The sequence below is a fragment of the Octopus sinensis genome, linkage group LG3, assembly GCF_006345805.1.
Source record: "Octopus sinensis linkage group LG3, ASM634580v1, whole genome shotgun sequence".
Classification (NCBI taxonomy): Eukaryota; Metazoa; Mollusca; class Cephalopoda; order Octopoda; family Octopodidae; genus Octopus; species Octopus sinensis.
This window is the reverse complement of record NC_042999.1, coordinates 130,434,752-130,447,449: the sequence shown is the minus strand read 5'-3', so window position 1 is coordinate 130,447,449 and position 12,698 is coordinate 130,434,752.

Sequence of the window (12,698 nt, the reverse complement as noted above, 5' to 3'; positions counted from 1 at the left end):
TACATTTTTTTAATTGTTACTTGAATATGTTATTGTTATTTAATTTCTGAACGGTTTTGCTGCTGTTTGTTTACGTAGTTTGATTTCTTTATCCATCAGTTTCTACTGAGATAGAGACACGACTAAAATTAATAATAGAGAAACAAAAATAAAACTTTGGAAGCAGTAACACCGCCTTCAATTTTGTGGAAACCATGAGCGTGCTTTCAAGGGGGATAATCAGAGAAAGACTTGAAAGTGAACGTAAGATCGTAATACTTTATGTAAAGTGAAGTAAATATAACAAATAATCCAAAATCCTTGCCCGGTACCGGATCAATTTCAAAATCTAATCAGTTCGTGCCAGTCACGAGGCCAAACATCCTTGAAAGTTTCATCCAAATGCACCTAGCGGTTCTTGAGATACCTTCTCTACGGACAAACAAACAAACACGACTGAAAACAATAACTCCGCTTCTGCTAAGGCAAAGGTAATAAATGAATATAACAAGATTGTCATCTATACTATACATGCTCGAAACTTACTTGGATCCCGAGATGGTACTTATATATATGTATATATATATATATATATAATATATATATATATATATATATATATATATATATATATTATATATATATATATATATATATATATATATATATATAATACATACTAATACGTACTAATACATACTAATACATACACCAACCATATACATACACACGTCCAGACCCCTCATACGCACTTATACTCTCTCATACACACACACACACACTTATACATACTAATACGTACTAATACATACTAATACATACACCAACCCCATACATACGCCTATCCAGACCTATCCTAGGGTCATTCAACCCTATTATCAACGCTATTATCTCCCCTTATTTCGCTCTCGCGTCTCATGTTTGATCTTTGACCTCTGGCCGAAATCAGATCGCCATGTTGATTCGTTAGTTACTGCACGCATTTTTTTTCTCTCCTTCTTTCTGTGTTTTTTTTCTCTCTGTGTATCTTTCTGTTGAAGAGCGTAGGCTCGAAACGTTAAAGACTTGTTTTATTTATATTTCCTGAGCGCCATACTAATACAATTGTTTGTTTGTTTTCCACCTGCCTTCGTCTTTTGTCTATTTTCCTAAAGCTTCCCGTTATAATATATATATATATATATATATATATTGTGAGCAATAATTAACCATTTGAAGCTTTTGAATATTAGACAGAGTACACCACTGGAAAATACGAAATAATGGCTAACCCATAGCTAAACCCTCCTCTTGTCGATATATATCAGTGTCTATACTGAAGTAGGTAGTTTCTACACAGAAGGTCAACATTTCCATCAAGTTTCTTATTGGTATACTAGTGCGTTCTTTTAGATGGGCGTCTGTCACTAGTTTTTCTTATATCACCGATAGTACTTCACCAGTTGGGACTTTGGTGAACATACTTATCACATCTAGACTCACCATCTGGTTGGATTTAATGGGGGTATCCTTAATCAATTCTGTGAAGTGGATGGAATTCTTCATGTACGATGTTGACTTTCTGCTAATGGACTGATTATATCCACATGGAAGAAATTCAGTAGATGACATGCTGAACCTCTACAGCTCACTACAGGTCTTAATGGAATACTATTCTTGTGAATCTTAGGGAAACCGAGTTCGATTCCAAGCAGTGACCTGAGGTTAGGATATTTGTTCATTATCGTGAGCTCATGATTTCGATTTTCGGCGAAACATTTTGACCTCCATTATTATTTCACGTTGCTCCAGTTCATTCAACTGGCAAGAATGAGTTGTACCCGTATTTTAAAGGGCCAGCCTTGTCACATGCTGAATCTCCCTGAGAACTACGTTAAGGTGCACGTTGATTTCACAAATAGGATGTTCCTTTATCGGATCAACTGGAACCCTCATCGTCGTAGCTGACGGAGTGCCTGTTCATACGTGTGTGTGTGTGTGTGTGGTGTGTGTGTGTGTGTGTGTGTGTGTGTGTGTGTGTGTGCGTGTACTGTGAATGTGAAATAGCTTGTAAATATCTGATATATATATATATATATAATGGCGGTGCCCCAGCATGGCCACAGCTCATGAGCTGAAACTAGAATCAATCAATCAATCATATGGTACACCGCCCCCACATCTAAGATAGTGGTATAACAATGCAGCAGTATATACTGGAAATAACAGTCGATAATATACGGCGCTATAGTAAAGCTTCACTGTGTATATATACTGGCCAAAATGTGTGTGTGTATAGACACACACACACACACACATACACACACACACACACACACCACACACACGCACACATATACATACACACACACACCACACAGGTGAGTACATAAATGCATGAAACCATTGGTAGCCTCGCTAACCCTCAAATAAAGAATATTTATTCACCAATTCGTTGTAGAGCACTTATTCTCTCTGTTTTATCACAACTGTCCCACGAACGGTAATGTGAAAGTAAAAGTTTTGTGATAATTTTTCAACTTTAATAAACGTGTGTGTGTGTGTGTGTGATCAATATATATTTAATACGCTATATATTTCTGCATTCTATTCCGCTATTATCTATTAATTATTCCTCTTCATGTATTCAACTATATATTCACTGTTGCCTTTCATATTCAACTTACTAAGAAGTGTCATTGTCTTCAACTTAAGCCTATTTACTTATTAGACTGCACGCATGAAATTCTTGCCTTAAGCAGAGCAAAAAAACATTCAGAAGGCCAAGGTGTGTTGATGCTTTCTCATGTCTATACAATAAATATTGTTCCTCGGGAACTGTTGCTGTGAATGTGAATAAGAATGTTATTTATGTGTATTTGTAGCTTTTACACGGAAATTATTCAAATACCTTGTATATCTCTCAGATTACATTTTGTCATCAGAATAGTATCTTATTGGAAAATGTAGTCTGAGATGCAGCATGTTTTGAAAATAATAAATCAACAGGATGGCCACCTCTAGAACACTTTTGATCGTAGGTCAGCTTGATCAGGTAGACCTGGGGTTAATTAAAATAAAGACAGCAATATCAACTTCATTGTTCACGCTTTCCTTCTGGCAACTTATACTAACACACACACACACAACAACAACAACAACCACAACAACAACAACAGCAGCAGCAGCAGCAGCAACAACACAACAACAACAACAACAACAACATTGTGGTAAAGTTTTGCAGAATTAAAAACACATTATTATATTCGTTTTATTATTTTCATTTTATAATTATACATTATTAGAGACCAGCGAAGTTGGTGAATCCGTTAGAGTGTCAGGCCAAAATGCGGTGAGGCTTTCCTTTTTATCCTTCGCGGGGGTGGAGCTCAAAAAATGAAGTACCAGCAAACACACGCGCATCCCCCCACACTCCCTACCTCTCTCTCACGTAAAATTTTCCTAAACCTATTATGCTTGAATAATCAGTGGAATGTGGATCAATTAACGAAGCATCACTGAATTGTAGAACCATCTGTGACTGAACAAATCGGTGGATTGCAAAGAATAAGATAGAACATCTGAAAATGTTGAGTTATACCTGATGTCATAAGCTCACTACATGGTCCATAATGTAGTGAGGCTTTTATCATGTCAACATTAAAGTTCATGAGAAACCTTTTGACATGTAGCGACAGTTTAAGATTTACTCCGTTTTTGTTTAGGATTGGCATGAGTGGCGAATAATGTGGAGCTTTTCCAAGATGGCGTCAAGCACCATCGTCCTCATCTGCCAGGTTTGATATTTGTTGAGAGAGCTCTCTTTACATGATACCACTGGTAGTCTTGTTAACCTTCAAATAAAGAATATTAATCCACCAATGCATTCATTCTCTCTGTTCGGTATTAGCGTGTGTCTATCTATCTATCTATCTATCTATCTATCTATCTATCTATCTATCTATCTATCTATCTATCTATCTATCTATCTATCTATTTATAGGTGTGGCCGTGTGGTAAGAAGCTTTCTTCCCAACCACATGGTTCCGGGTTCAGTCTCACTGCGTGGAACCTTGGGCAAATGTCTTTTTACTATAGCTTTGGGCCTACCAAAACCATGTGAAACTGAAAGAAGCCCGTCGTGTATATATATATATATATTATGTGACCGACCGCGTGTGTATCGTTGGCGATTTTTTTTCCTCCGTCTTCCCTTCCTTGGATCTTTCCTTTTTCTATGTTTCTGACGAAGAGCTCCGCTCGAAACGTTAAATCCTCCTTCTTTCTTTCCTTTCCTGAGCGTCCAATAACACTATACTTATTCCACGTCCTCACGTTGTTGTGTTTTCTCTTTGTGTTTTCATGTTTGGATTAACTTTATATAAATATGTGTGTGTGTGTGTGTGGTGTGTGTGTGTGTTCGTCTTTGTATCTGTGTTTGTCCTCCCCCCATCACTGCTTGACAACCGGTGTTGGTGTGTTTAGGTCCCCATAACTTAGCAGTTCGACAAAAGATCCGATAGAATAAGTACTAGGCTTAAAAAGATTAAGTCCTGGAGTCGCTTTCTTCGACTAAAAACTCTTTAACTCGGTGCTCCAACATGACCGCAGTCTAATGCCTGAAACAAGTAAAAGAATAAAAGAGTAAAAGAAATATATGATGTATTGTGGTCTTCCGAAGTTCGACGATGAGAGTTTAATTGTTCGAAAGAACTGCTGTTGAATTATCGTGTAAATAGCTAAGGTTCACACAGACACGGTAAATCTTCACGTAATTCTTAGAATTACGAGAATCAACTTGACATGGAGTGTGACAAAGCTGTAACTTTTGAATTATAGGTACAATCGGAAGGCATAAGTATATAGAAAAATTATGTTTGTCCAAGATGCCCGCGTTAGGTCTTATCTCGTAGTTGTGAAGCGAACTTTTTCACTACGCAAATACGCGCATAGATTGGTCTTTGTTGGAAATTCTAGTCCATTATTTTTACTGCTGGCAAAACTGACTTCTAACCAACACAGGCAGAGAAGGAGTTGAGAAGGGTGATACTTATAATTGACATGAATATTATTGTCGATCAGTTAACATCAGTTTGTCTTCTGATGTACATCCCCTTAGCTCATTACACAACATTTTGTGTAAGTGGAGCAACCGCTTAATTGCGCCAGCTGTCTTGTTACGATATGTCCCAATTAACCTGAGTCATATATACACATAGGCACACACTACTTTCTAACATATTTGTATAGGTATATTTATTAATATGCAAGAGCTAGTGACAGGTGTGCTGTGCAGCAGCTGTAAGCTGTTTACGGAGAGAAATTAGCAGCACAGTTTCAGCTACCTGATTGTGTGAATTCTTTTTACTGCGCCAATGTCTGTGAGAACACACGTCACAACATAGAAGTCTCTTCGCATAATCTTCAAAATTTTTGCTTAATATAAACTTATTCATTATATATATATATATATATATATATATATATATATATATACATATGTATATGTAGCCATTATCATAGGAAAGGAAATTCTTGGGTTTGGATAAGTTCGTATGTCTTAGGAGAAGCGTAATGGAGTATTACATGGCATTCTTTCGTCAGAATGGAAGAGAATAAAATTTAAAATCCTGAACTTTACTGTATAAAGGCGATTGACCCGACATTTTACATAGTTCATTGACATCAATGGAAAAGTTCTCCCTATGCACACCACACATACACATTATAGTTGATTAGAACTTCTGATTTCGCAATGATGACCGGTTTGATTCAAACAGTCTCAGTTTGTTTACTCCTTCCTACCAGGTGGGTTGGATGTTCACCTACGGTACTATTTACAACATGATCATGTCGTAAATGGTATCCGCAGATGAACATCCATCCTACTCCCCATAGAAGTAGCCGGTTCTCTTTCAAGATTCGTTCCATTTGGTTATTGAGATCTCTGCGAAGCTCTGGGTTTGCTACTTGTATAACTACATGGGCATCCTTTCTGTTCGATACGCTGACTCTTCTTTGATTTTAGTTAGACTTCTCAGAATATCGTGGAATGATCCGTGTCACAGCCGGCATTGTGGAAGATGCATGTGAAAAGTAAACTGTTGAATGTAAGCTTTCTAGTGATAATCATGTCCAGCTGATGCCAATGTCCGAATCTTGGACGCATCTAAGCGACTCTTTGGCGTGGATTTATCTTAATGAATGTGCTGGTAATATTCAGTTTGTGGTAGGAGCAGAGCTCCAGTAGCTTAAGGTCGGTTTCGTTTATCTTGTCAACGCTGAAATTATCGTGGTAAACCTACCATGCTCAATTATCCGATCCGACTTTATTATTGACGTAACACAGCAGTTGTTGTGTTCAGTTTCTGATGTTTAATCAAAGACAATGTCATAATCCTCATGAACTTGGTCTTTTGTTACTTAAAGTGAGCATAACGTTGGAACGTAGACACTGAGGATATTTACTTTGTCCGAAGACGTAGAAAAGCTGAGGGAAAGGATGTTCTGATCCATCAGTATGAAGAAATGTGAGGGGCTGTATGTTGTTTCAAACAATAAGCTATATAGACGAGGTTCCTCCGGAGAGGTATACTTTTCTCGTAACACATAGTTTGCGGAAAACCTGGGCTTCAGTTGTGCTGCTGTAACAATGTCCAGCTTCCTTAACCTGGAGTTGATAATTGGAGATTTCTGTTCTTGTTGATTTGCTTTTGATCACACGAATGACCAAGGAATATTGTTCTGATATTACAAGTGGCCAATCGCAGGAGTAGTGGCTTATCCTTTCTTCTCTTTTTTGTCTGGTACAGTGATAATTGTCTGATTTTAGATAAATTTTAAACACAAACATCTATTGAAGCAGCAATTAATGATACGAGCAACGTATTGTCCGAAGGCTTCTCAGATTGAGGCGGACGATGGCTGACAGTGAAATGGATGATATTTTCTACCGTTTGAAGTAAACTTAACCTTACACCGACCTCATTAGATTTACTCATTCATAACTGCTACCACTCGTGTTGATATCGTTGTTTCGCCGCAGCACGAGAGTATACTTTCTGGGGAGCAGACCAGGCCGATAATTATGAAGATACAAGTCTCCCAAGTTGTCAAGATCCTCATCTCGGATTGGATGTAATCTAAAGGAATACAAGGCAAACCGTTTGGCATCAACTCAGTTGTAGGAGCTGCCAGAAAGTGACGTGGCACGCTGCCCAGTTGTATAAAGGCTCCATTCCGTATCGTACCCCACCCCCCAAAAACAACAAAAAACAACAAAAACAAAAGAAAACACAGAAAAACAGTACGCTTTGTTGTAGTAGGGGCACTATATGGAAGTGCTGCTATCAAAGGCCTTTGTATAGGAGAGATAGTGAGCTGTGATCTGCTAAGTCTGATAGTAGCTACACAGCAGTTACTACACCTCTAAAGCGTAATAACTGCTGTGGAATATTTATATATATCTAATACCATTGTATTTAACATTTATATATATAGTATTGATATATCCAATATTATTGTTATCTATATATTGTAGATATTACTACATCCAATATCCATTCAAGGGAAGTATACTGGAGAAAATGCGTCACTGATTCTTTCGTATCTCTCGGTTTGAGTTCAAGTAACAAACACTACCGTCAACTGTCTTCCATCTCTTTGTAGAACCAAAAGATAAGTTCTTGGCAAGCCGAGTCCTCAATTTTAATCCACGCATTCAGCTTGATTAATGAGGAATGCCAGTAAGTGAATGAATCTAATCAGTAAAGGTCACATAGAAATAACATGATACATATAAGTGGGGTTTCATCAAAAACATTATTATATATATCAATGCTCTTGGAAGGCTCATACTCATTTCATTCCCTATTTCTCAGTCACTAATATGTAGTAGGGCTTTTATACTATATATAAGACTTAATTATGTATTAAATATCTTTTAGCTTTAATTTGTTTGTCATTGGACTGCGGCCGTACAGGGGTCGCTTCATTGTAAGGTTTAGTCGAACAAATCGACACCAGTACCATTTTAGAGTTTTGTAGTTATTCTGTTGGTCATTTTTGCCAACCGCTAAGTAACGAGGATTAGTTCTCACAAAATTTCAGGCCTTGTGCTTTTAATAGAAAGGATTATTATCATTTTTATTATTATTATTAGGGCAGCAACCTGGTAAAAATCTTTACCACATCGGACAAAATGCTTAGCGGCATTTCACATGTCTTTATGTTGAGTTAAAATGCCGCTGAGGTCAACTTTGCCTTTCATCTTTTCGGGATCGATAAATTAAGTACCAGTTGAGCACCAGTATCGATGTAGTCGACTTCCCCACTTCCCCACTCACCACTTCCCCACTTCCCCACTTCCCCACTTCCCCACTCCCCACGTATAGGTCTTATACCTATAGTAGACATTATGGTTGACTGGTATGCACATGCATGGTCTTGTCTGTGTTTTTGTTTTCATTTTCCGGGTAAATTGTCTTGAAGGAATGATTACAATCCACTGAATTAGCTATTTCTTGAACATTCTCACCTAAATTAGTAATGGCCTCTGTCTGAATAAAAGTTTTATTTTTGGTATTTCTTGTATGATGAGGCGGGAAACAGAATTCATCTGAATTCAAAGGGCTATCTAGGAGGGTATATTATCAAATAATCAAAAATGAAAGTATTGCCTACGTGGTAGTTCCGAAATGGAGGACATTGCATACGTGTTTATAGGTTACTAAATGCAACCCCTTTGTATGTCTGTTTGCCTGTCTGTCTGTCTGTCTGTCTGTCTGTCTGTCTGTCTGTCTGTCTGTCTGTCTGCCTGCCTGTCTCTCTCTCTCTCTCTCACACACACACACTTACTGAGTTTCATAAATATTTTAATAAAATTTAAACCGTATTACTAAAACGATAAATGATCCCTTTAGTTCTAATTATTTTATTGAATAAAAGTTCTCACTTGCCACGTACTTTCTTGGTTATATAAATTCAGCAAAAGCCTAATTGTTCAATAATTAATCAATTATTTTCTCCAGAGATCTTTTGTTTTCTATTCAGTGATTCATTATTCAGAATATTTTTTTAAAAACATATTAATACCTATCTACCTACCTTTTGTGTCGTGCTTCAATCTATGGAACGAAATCGAAGACATAATCTATTAGAAGCACGACATTTATATTATTTGCAAGATTGATAAATATTTAAAATTTATTCATTTAGATTTTTTACTGGTTGTGGGATCACTGGGGCATCACCTTCAAGGGTTTAACCGTGTATATCGGCCGTAAGAATTATTGAAGCTTTGTACTTATTTTATCAAGGCATATTTGTCGAACCACTGTGTAACGATACATCAACAATGTCAATGGTTTTAAGTGGCATAAACGTAAACACGCGCGCGCACAGATACAGATGCATATATATATATACACACACACATACACACACACACACGCGCACGCACACACACACACACACACACACACACACCACACACACACACACAAATATATGAATTTCCATATTGTTTCACTCTGCCAAATTTCACTTATGTTATTAATCAACACTTGCCCAAGGTACAGTGCAATGGGATAGAACCCAGAATCATATAGTTACGAAGCGAAAATTTAAAACCTATAGCCATACCTGAGTCTATAATTACATTTTTTCTCTATACTTGATCGCGTCTCAAATGCTATCATGCACAGTAAAATAAAAAAAAAATGTTCGCAGATGACTCCAAGCTTAAAAAAAAACAAAACAACTTATGAATGGAGAAGCCCGAACAAAATTCCAGTCTAATACCCATAATATAAGTCAATAGGAGACAAAAACAAAATACTGTTAAATGAGGGAAAATTTGAACTCATGCACTTGAGAAAAGAGAATGCGCACAAACAACTATATTTTCTTTTCTCGAGAGATCAACTCACGTCATTCAATGATATCGAAGACTTCGGAGTAATTGTTGACAACAATCTCAACTGCAGCGGTCACATCTGCAATAAAGTCGATATGGTTCGAAAAAACGAGCTCCCGGATGCTCAGAACTTTCCGATCCCAAGAGTCAGTCGTCATCATTCCCCTTTTCTTCTCCTTTGCAGGGACACATCTAGAACACTACTTCTTCCTGCGGTCGCCCACATCAAATAAAACATTACGAGAATTGAGTCACCCCAGAGAGCAATTACAAAATTTAAACAAAAGAAAAACATAAAATAAAAGTCATGTATGATTTTGATTACTGGGATCACCTTAAAACATTGAAACTTTATCCTCTCCAACACTACGGTGAGCACCTCATCATTTGCACAATTCGGAGAATATGCAATCTACATTGCCCGTGCGACCTTAACATTAAATTCAGAATTCATCTAAGACTAGGACCCCGTGCCATAAGCCACCTACACAATTCAAACTCATATAAGCACAATGCAACCCAATTACTTTTCCTCAACAAGCCCTGTTCTAACATTATTCTGAAATAAATTAAAGAAGAAAAATTCCCTTCACTTACAAACGTATCGGGAGAAATTTCTTCAATGAATGCCAGGCAAACTATATATAGAGAGAGTTCACGAAAAAAAACAAACAAAAGACGAAGACACGTGGTGTACAAAACAAACAAAAGACGAAGACACGTGGTGTACAAAACAAACAGATGTATTAGTATAACGCTCAGGAATTAAAAAAGTCTTTTACCTTTCGAGCCTACGCTCTTATACAGGAAGGGACACAGAGAAAAAAAAACAAGGAGAGAAAAAAAGGAGAAAAAAAAGGAGAGAAAAAATGTGTGTAGTGGCTACCGATCTATCATGGCGACAATATATACCTGGATAGATCTCACTCAACAGCAACTCTTTGCTTGAATGAGCTATGATGTCACAAAACTTGACTAAAGATGAGCCAACAGATTCTATCAGGTGGCGTTATTAAGTTAGAAATGGCCCGGGCCAATTTGTCTGAAACATATTTATGTTAACACCCCCACCCACAACATTTTAAAAGATACATATATTTTATGGCTCTCTATAAACTTCCAACCATCTTACAGTCAGTTTTCAAAATAGCCGTAGAATTTCCACGAGTACTGTATACATACATACATACATACATACATACATACATACATTACATACATACATACATACATACATATATATATATATATATATATATATATATATATTATATATATATATATATATATATATATATATATATATATATAATATATATATATATATATACATACATGCACGCACACTCACACACACATACACATATATATATATATAAGTATGCGTTTATAAATACACTCACACATATGTATGTCTTATAAATACATACATAAAATTCAAACACGCAGACATATAAAGTCGATTGTGTGCATTGAAGACATGTGATATTAATTCATTCAGTTCACACATTCGCACACACATAGGCGCGCACGCATAAACACATAAGCACACATGGGCGCGCGCGTACACACACACACACACACACACACACGCACACACACACACGCGCGCGCACGAACGCACGCACGCATTACTTCTCACCTTCATCTCATACACATCATTCTGAGCTTTTCTGTATAGTAACTGGCTGTTTATTTAGTTACCCACATTCTTAAAATTACCTTCCGATTAGCGTAAAAATTCGAGAAGCTACTGGAATGTTTTATGTTATAATATTAGATATCTTTAACCTGATATTATGAGTGTCTATTAAAAGAGCTGTACTCATATGCTCGAATCTAAATTTACCAATTGCAATCACTTCTATCTGTAGCTTGTCAACGTTACCAGTAATCTTCTGTCGTATTTGGATTAGCAGCTTAGTTCTTTTCTGTCAGTTTATTAAATCTACTTGCCTCTTGGTTCAGTGAGATATTTTAACAGATGATAATTATATTTTCATACCTTCAAAACACATCTTTGATATCTAAACCATATACACAATGACCTTTGTGTCCCGAAATATAGGTGACATAAAAAAAATTCTATCGCAAGGCAACTTAACTGAAGCATTAAAGATATAAATACCAACAGTGAAAAGATGATATTTATATGTTAAAATAATGCTTGCTTATATAAGTATCGTTTCTCTATTTGCTACAAGGACGAATAAGGAGGGAATATTACAAGGACAAAGTAGGGAAAACACGAGATAATATAAACATTTATTTCTTTTTGACTAAGCACAAAGGCAATTTCTGTAGGTAGGTGGTGTAGCCTGTAAAATCCATCTGTAATATACGAATGTGAAGGGCGGCATTGAATACAATAAAACATTTAGGTTTCTCTGAGATCAACGCGTTGTCTTTCGCGTCGAACCAGCAAACGAGGCTTCTATTCAGTTGTTCGACCTGCTAAAAGAAAGCAACCAATTGCTTAGAAATAAAAACATTGGACTAGACACGCTACGTCTAAAAAAATGGACTTCTATTCAGTTGTTCGAGCTGCTAAAAGAAAGCAACCAATTGATTCTCATATCCTACACTGCTGTCTTAGAAATAAAAACATTGGACTAGACACGCTACGTCTAAAAAAATGGACGAATCGAAAATCTTTGATCATAGGTCTGCTCACTCCCTCTCATCTTTGAAAAATAAAAAGTAAATTAAACAACAGCAGATTATTTCAATCAAACAAATTTTGCACAGTGGTTTATTATCTATTTTTTTTTCTTTTTCTAGAGTCCCTCTTTAAATATTTGTGTGGGTTAGTGCTCGATGGAAA